Source organism: Alligator mississippiensis, chromosome 11 (assembly GCF_030867095.1).
Source record: "Alligator mississippiensis isolate rAllMis1 chromosome 11, rAllMis1, whole genome shotgun sequence".
Classification (NCBI taxonomy): domain Eukaryota; kingdom Metazoa; phylum Chordata; order Crocodylia; family Alligatoridae; genus Alligator; species Alligator mississippiensis.
This window is the reverse complement of record NC_081834.1, coordinates 51,371,746-51,379,716: the sequence shown is the minus strand read 5'-3', so window position 1 is coordinate 51,379,716 and position 7,971 is coordinate 51,371,746. Positions and strand designations below refer to the sequence as shown.

General features: G+C 44.4%; 1 protein-coding gene across 6 annotated transcripts in view; it reads left to right on the top strand.

Moving 5' to 3' along the window:
* Positions 1-20: 20 nt before the first annotated feature.
* The window catches only part of LOC102570608 (butyrophilin subfamily 1 member A1), a 32,655-nt gene continuing 24,704 nt past the window's right edge, over positions 21-7,971 (top strand). The window contains exons 1-3 of one of the 6 annotated variants that reach the window (XM_059714262.1): positions 21-285; positions 1,045-1,085; positions 5,964-6,024. The gene's annotated coding sequence lies outside the window, so the exon portion shown is untranslated. Of the gene's footprint in view, positions 286-1,044; positions 1,086-5,116; positions 6,126-7,971 lie in introns of those variants that run through there. The other 5 variants (XM_059714263.1, XM_059714265.1, XM_059714267.1 and 2 more) reach the window with 5 other exon arrangements.

Sequence of the window (7,971 nt, the reverse complement as noted above, 5' to 3'; positions counted from 1 at the left end):
CACCCCCACCAAGCAATCCCGGATCAAACACTCGCTCTCCCTCCCCTGGCGCCTGGACAGAGCTGAGACCCAGCAGGGATCCAGCCAGCATCTTTATCTGTGTCCTTGCACTGCAGAAACCTGCTTTTCTTTAAAATAAAATTTATATATATATATATATATATATATATATATAAATGGAGGTACCTGCAGAGTGAGCTGCACAGCCTTCTCTCTGCAAGAGAAGGTTGAGAGGTGACCTTGTGGCTGCCTTTAAGTTCATCATGGGGGCACAGAAGGGAATTGGTGAGTATTTATTCACCGAGGCACCCCCGGGGGTTACAAGAAATAATGGCCACAAGCTAGCAGAGAGCAGATTTAGATTGGACATTAGGAAGAACTTCTTCACAGTTCGAGTGGCCAAGGTCTGGAACGGGCTCCCAAGGGAGGTGGTGCTCTCCCCTACCCTGGGGGTCTTCAAGAGGAGGCTAGATGAGTATCTAGCTGGGGTCATCTAGACCCAGCACTCTTTCCTGCTTATGCAGGGGGTCGGACTCGATGATCTATTGAGGTCCCTTCCGACCCTAACATCTATGAATCTATGAAAGCCAGTGTCACCCAGAAATATGTCCTCTGCAGCTGCAGACTTGGAGCAGGGTATCTGGGTAAGTTTGCCAGCACCCCATGTCCCCCTTTATGTTGGGGATCCTCTGCAGCAATCCTGCATCTTCCTAGAAATCCTCCCTCTTGCATCCAGGAACTTGGATGTTCCCTCCTTGTCATCGCTGGGCAGTGATGACAGTGGCTCTGATGATTCCTGTTTAGGGGAAGCAAATCCTCCCCCCACTGCCCATAGGAGCTCTGGGACAAGGTTGCTGTAGTTCAGTGCATTTATCACAAGGACCCAGACGGGCTTTGGGGTAGGAATGATCTCTGGGGTCACCATAATTTCAGAAATCATTTTCCATCTAAGTTTACCAATGTCTGCAACCACTCTTTAAGTATTATTTTTTTCTACCTTGTCAGACTTTTTCTAAGTATCTTTTTTTTACCCCTACCCCCTAGCCTAGGGTGGAGCAAATGCAGATATGGGAGACTATTATGGGGTAAGTAGAAAGACCCCCCTATATCCCTCCCCACTACTTAACTGACCTCCCTTCATTCTTCCTCACTTCCTTACCCCTTCCTTTCCTCTAGAAAAGCAGCATGAAGGTAGGGAAGCTGAACCTGCAGTACCTTCCTCAGTCATGGAGATTGAATTCATGGCATTATTTTAAATAACTGCTTGAAGATGTGTTCATCACTGTATATGATTGTTAAGCTGGATTTTCCCCATACCATCACTTTAGCGGTGTGGGTGCACTGAGCCAGCTTCAAAAACTCCTGTCCCACCTCTACAATTGTTAACTGATTTGTGATTTTGGGTCTGGATTGATTAGGATTTTTGTGATTTTTGTGATATTTAGCATCCGTGTAGGTACATCAATGACACTGCAACCCTGTAGTAGGGATTTTTAATATGACTATTAAATCAGGGGTGGAGCTATATGAAGAGAGAGCAATGAATGTAATCTATATTTAAGAAAGGGGGAAAGGTGAATCAAGCAACTGCTGACCTATTCATGTGCCCTCAGTAGTATGTAAAGTTTTACAACAAATTGAGAAACATTGAAGGAAATGGAAAGAGATTAAATGCAACCTGGTTTTAGAGAAGGTAGGCTATGCCTAACTAACCTGATACCTTCCTATGATAAGGGTTTTTTTGGCCAAGGGAGCTGTATGTGGTCTTCATTTGACACTTGACATGGTGTTACAACAGGTAGCAAAAGGGGAGCTCTTAGGCTGGAAAGACCTCCTAGTCAAGTTTCTCAAGGGTCTTGCTCAATATTTTCAGCAGTGACCTTGGCCCTCAAAAAGGAGCTTGCTTATGAGATAAGTAAGAGACACAAACCACTGTCACCCACACTCTAACAGGTGATCCATCACCTGGCTTTGCAATAATTATCCCAGGGAATTAATAAAATATATATATATATATATATATATATATATATATATATATATATATCCCATCATATTTTCCCCTTAAACTAGTCCTCTATCCCCTCATTTTGTGCACACCACACCCTACCCCACCTTCTGATTTTGCCTTTCTGCACTTACCTATTTGATTACCCCTCTACAGAAGTGTGGGCTTTGCACAATTTCTGCCTGTTCCTCCCTTCTGATTTCTCCCTCTGCTTTTGTTTAGCCTTGGTTTACAGCAGCTGGTGGTGGCCAAGAGATGGTAAAGCAGTGGCAGCAGCTTCAGCAGATGCTACTGAGCATCCTCAGGCATGCTCACTGACAGTCTAGTAGTGAAGGCACCCAGGGAGCAGATTTTGATGCTTGTAGTGCAAAGCAATGCATTTGTTTCTAGAACCCAGAAGGGAGTCAGGCTGGTGACATACAGTCCCAGCAGCTGGAAGGGCAGTGCTTCTGTTGGTAGTTCCTGTAAGATCTGCTCTTTTGGGAATCTTGCAGCTGTGGCTTCAGGTGGGAGAGGCTAATATTGAGGAAACAGGGCCCCGCTGTTCCTCAAGGGACCCTCTCAGGTCAGAAACCCTCTCAGCTCAGAATGTACCTTAAAGGAAGGCAGATATCCCTCCCCTAAAATGTGTAGAGCACAGATTTCAGGGAGAAGCAGATCCCCAATAATCACTGTTAGTGACTGCACAAAGGTAAGAGAAACCTTCTCATAACAACCCATAGCCCCTCAGGCATGAAGGCTCCCAGATCCCAACCTTGTCTGCAGGGGAGTTACTCCAATCCTGCTGGTTGAGTGCTCTGCAAATCCTGATTAAGCTGCTTTATTCCACCTGCTCAAAGTAGCAAATTATGGTGAAAAATCAGTAGCTGTCACTAAAGACCATGCCCCTCTCTGTTATGAAAGATAACTGTTATTAGCAGGAATTGATAATAATTTCAGTGTTTGCTGTTGCCATGTGGCTTTGCAGTTCAGAGGACACTAGCTAGGCAAAGATAAAGGGTGCTGGCTTCTCAATGTGTCTCCTTACTTCTCTGGTTTGATGTACTGAAGTGGGGATAGCGGTCCCATGTTGAAATGTCTGAAGAGTATAGATGTTAATGAAGGTGAAAAAAATCACAAAAGATATAGACAGACACAACATTGTATCACCATCAAAAGGTACAAGGTGTTACAATGCCACTGTTAGGTCTAATTCTATAATCATAGAAAGGGTGCATCTACATGTGCATTTACTGTGCAAGTAAGTTACTACGCAGTCAGCAATTTTTTAGGCCAGAGTCTACATATGCAGGTGTTACAGCACAGTAATGCTGTGTGTGGACTGACGTGGGACTAAAATTAGTCCCACGTCAGTCCACACACACAGAGCGTTACTACTCAGTAAGGCAACTACACATGCGTTACTGTGCAGTAACTAATCGGGTGTAAATTTGCTACCTGCATGATGCAGGTAGCAAATGTATGCCCAAGTCAGCATATGTCACCATAGTTACTGTGCAGTAACTTAAATTACTGCACAGTAACTTTGCACGTGTAGAGGTACCCTAAGTGTATCAAAACTGCTCCAACTTTAACCCTGCTTCATAAAAGGTCATAGTGAGGTTGATTTAGCTTACCTTGTTTGCTACTGGCTCCTATCAGCTATTAACAGTAGTAGTGCAATAGCTGATGTGCATCTCTGACCACCAATTCCCCTTATCCTTTATAAAGTGACTAAAATGTACACTTGCATACCAAAGGTCTACATCCCAGATCTCAACAGTTTTTTTATATGGTGGTTTCCATGATTTTAAGCACATGAAAGATTGGTGTTGGTGTGTTTTCTATCCCACCATGGCCCTTAACATACAGCTGAACTTGGATAATGTCATTTCTCTTTATATCACACTCCACCTAATTACAGCTTTCATCCTGTGAGCTGCCTCTTCCTCATATGCTGTACAACACCTGTTATTGTCCAATTTCCTTAATACTGCAGAGTGTTGGCAGTTCCACATCTGTGACAGACATAAGCAGGGTATGACTGTGTAACCTTTCATTAGCATGTCCAGCTCACCCTACCCTTTCCATCTTATTAAGCTATTTCCATTATAAAGTTACTGAAATGTAACACATTGCACCTTGCTGTCAAACACCCTCTCTGGCTCCATTCATGTTTCATAGGAAGCAGCTAATGCGGGGTGGGAGGGGGCCCTCACTTCTTTTATTCTTTAGCATGAGCTGAATGTGGAACCATGAGTTGCTCCATCACCCACCCACCTAGGCTTTGTGCCATGCTTTAGCAAGGTCTGCACAGTTATGCATCTAGCCCAGTGGGGGCCAGATTTTTTGTAGGCATACCACAAATTAGCCCTGTACCTCCCTGAGTGCCACTATGACCCCTTTCTCTTGCATGATCTGCTGCTCTGCTTTCTGTTCTCTGTCCTGTTCTTCCTGCCCTATCTGCTGCTGTGCTTCCTGCTCCCTCCCTGATCCATCACATGCCACACACAGAGGGCCCATGACACTTGTGGCACCTGTGCCACAGGTTGGTGACCCCCCCCCCCCCCCAACCTCTGAACAGTTCCACTGCTACATCTACTATAATTGTATATTTCTTGGTTTTCAAAAGTTTGAGTTTATGTTACTTCGGGAGATGGAATCAGAAAGAGTCTCCACTTGTACCTGAGCTCCTTGCACATCACTAGCCACAAAGCACACTAGAGAAATGTCAGAGTTCAAGGGGAAGGGAAAACAGGGTCTTGCTAATGCTTTGTTCACTGCACTGGTAAGAAATTAGGTGACAGATACTATCTTCAGATATTCCTGGTAAGAGGATCGTGGCCATGCTGCAGAGGAAGGAACCCCTCCGCCCAACAATTTTAGCCAATCTGGCCTTTAGAAATAGTCCCTCCCAATGCCAGATCTGACGATCATGAACAGAAGGATTTTTTTGGGGGGGTGGAATGGAAATGAAGGGCTATAGAGGGTATGGGGCCAGGAAGGATTTAAGGGGGTGAATGGGGATGTGTGTGAGAGCAGCAGAAGGACTTGCAAGTGATAAACAGGCTTGTGGAGGGAAGAGGGGAATGAGGGGACATGAGGTAGTGGGGATACATGGGAAAATAAAGAATTGCTGGGGGCTCTGGGCCTGGAAGAGAATTGGAGGTTGCAGGGAATGTGGCTGAGTTAAAATGAAAATGAAAATGTGTGTGATAGGGAGCTGTGAAGAAAAGGGTGGGAAAGGAGACTGGGAATAATAGGTAGAATTTGAGTGCAGGAGGAATCTAGGGGTCTGAATCTTGAATACTGTATGTTTGGGTACAAAAATATTGAAAACAATCCAAGCCTGATTTTGATGTTCATATTCAGATCTCAACAGCACTTATATTCACTTTATATTCACATATTCACAGCACATAGATCTCAGCAGTCGAGTGCTAGCGATTGTTAGCAACAGTAGGATATGGCTTACAAATTTCGATGGCTGTATAAGATGAGTATCTTTACACTTGATTGAAAAGAGCAGCAGGAGGGTCCCAGGACTCCAGCTTGCCCAAAGTAATTTTGCTGACTCAAAGCTGGGCAAGATAATTTATCTTAGAAAGAAAAGCAGGAGTTGACAGAAGAAAAGCCAGTACAAGCCTTTCTGAAGTCACCACGTTGCTGGTAAGAAATTCTACTTTCAGGGGCAATGTTCACAGCATTGCTTCAGACAGCTCCTTTAATTCTGCTCTCTTCTAGTTTCTGGCCCAGAAACATTGTTAAAGGAAAGGTTTAAAATGTCACTATGCATTTGGTCTGGTAGGAGGGAAAGAATCTGTGTTATTGTTTCCCATTATAGCAGTGTTTGCAGGAAAAGGTCCTGGCTGGAATCGGATAATGAAAAGAATTGAAGTGCTTTCTAAAACTTTCCCAATTTTCCTTTTTTCTCTTTTTTTCCTCTTTTTTCTTTCATTTTTTTCCACCCTGGCAGGCTGCAGGATAATTTCCACACTGTGCTGGGGAAGGAAATGACTGTGTTGGCGCTGTCTCAGGTAGGGGATCTTCAGGAGACTGCTGGTAGTTCTGCTGGCTTGTGGGAGGTGAAGTGGCTGAAGCTGATGAGGAAGGGAGGAGATGTGAAAGACCTGCTGGGGTATGTGCCTGATTTTCATAGCAGTTTTTTCAGGAGGGAGTTGAGATTTTCCAGTTTCTGGAACAGGAAACAAGCCCCCTGGACAGGGCTGGGAAAATTTTCCAGACTCCCAGTGCGGCAGCCTAAACTTGTGATGAAATCATAAGGGCTGTGATGAAATCTGAAAGGGACACTTACCACTAAAGCCCTAGGGAAGTCCCTGTCTCTTCACATCCAGCTGCTGGGAATGGAGACTATGTAGGAGTTCCTTTTCCTAAGCTGTGCTTTGGAAAATGTAGGAATTTTGTAATTTTTTTATCAACAATATGCATGACTCAGTTTTCCCACCTTCCTGAATACTGCTAACCATGAGAGGGGGCTGATGGGTTAATTTTTTGTCTGGATAGCTAGAAGTGAGACATAGATAAAGACCACATAGCTATATAGGGCCTAATCTACATCCAGTGTTTGGCTGACAGAAACTCAAGTTTTGCTGGCAAAGCTTTGAATGCATCTCAGCTGAAAACTTCACTATGGAAGAACAACCCCCTTTTCTGATAACAGTGTTACACCAGCTCTCCTGAATTAACTAAGGTGTTTGTCACTGTCTGGGAACCAGAAGAAAGTGTATGGAAGCACTGCCTTCTGGAGGTGTTAGCAGCTGGTGTATTTTACACTCTGCTATAGAAAAGGGCCAGTTTGGTGTAAGAAGGTGATGAGGAAAGGAATGGAGCTATCTACCTATCACTGGAGTGCTTTGGGTAAAACAGCACCCCTGTTTGAGTCCCTGAAATTATTCTGGATGCATCAGGTCCCTATAAAGAAGTATGTCCGGCTGGAGTTCAAGCTGAGCTGGACTCACCATAGAAGAGGTAGAGACAAATAGATGCTGTAACTCCAATGCCTTGTCTTAGAGTTGACAAAGCTATGGGATTTGCCCTTATAAAGAAATTATGCCTAATATTAGAGTTACAGGGGTATTAGATCAAAGGCAGTGGTCTTAATTGCCAGTCTACAGTAGGTTTTACCTCTCATATCAGCCACTGGTAGCATGTGTATGAAACATGTGAAGCCCCCTATTTTTTTTCTGGACAGGACAAGAAGCTCTGTGCTTCTCCTTTTACCTAGAATCCTCCTGGCTAAGTGAACTTGGTGAGATTCTGCCCTCTCTACCCCTCCCCACAGAGTTTCTGTGATTGACCTTCTTTCTTGATGGATAGGAGTTTTACTGAAGTACTCAGTTTTACTGAGGAGCAATTTGCTCCTAGTCAGCAATGTACACATGTGCTATGGGGTAGTAGTTACTGCGTAGTTAATCCACTACCTGTATTTACAGGAAACATGCAACCACACAGTACACTAATCTACTGTGCAGTAAATGCTGAGCACATGTAGACAGTGATGCTTGACCATGCAGAAGATTGGTCTACTGCTCAGTAAAGCTTTTAGCGTAGACACACCCACTATACAAACCTGCCAACCAGCTATCTACAAAGAATTCATAGGCCACATTCCTTCCACAAAACCAGCAATAACTTTAACATCTTCCTCGTGGATGTGAACAGAGCCCTATCCTACTACTTGCATAGAAACAAAGCTTTAAAAGGTCTCCATGCTTGTTCATGAACATAGTTGGGTATCCAAGGGATCAGGCATTTCCTACCTAAGACTCTCCAACTGCTACAGACTGGCTAAGGTTAACCCTTCTTTTGTGGTCCAAACACATTGCAGCAGGGACCAGTCTACTGTCTATGCCCCCCTTGGCAGTCCCAATGCATCGCTTGTGCTCCCTCCCCCCTGGCCTCTTAGACTTACCTACAGGGAGCTGTGGGAACTGCTCTCCACCGCTGTTTGGCTGCCATGTGTG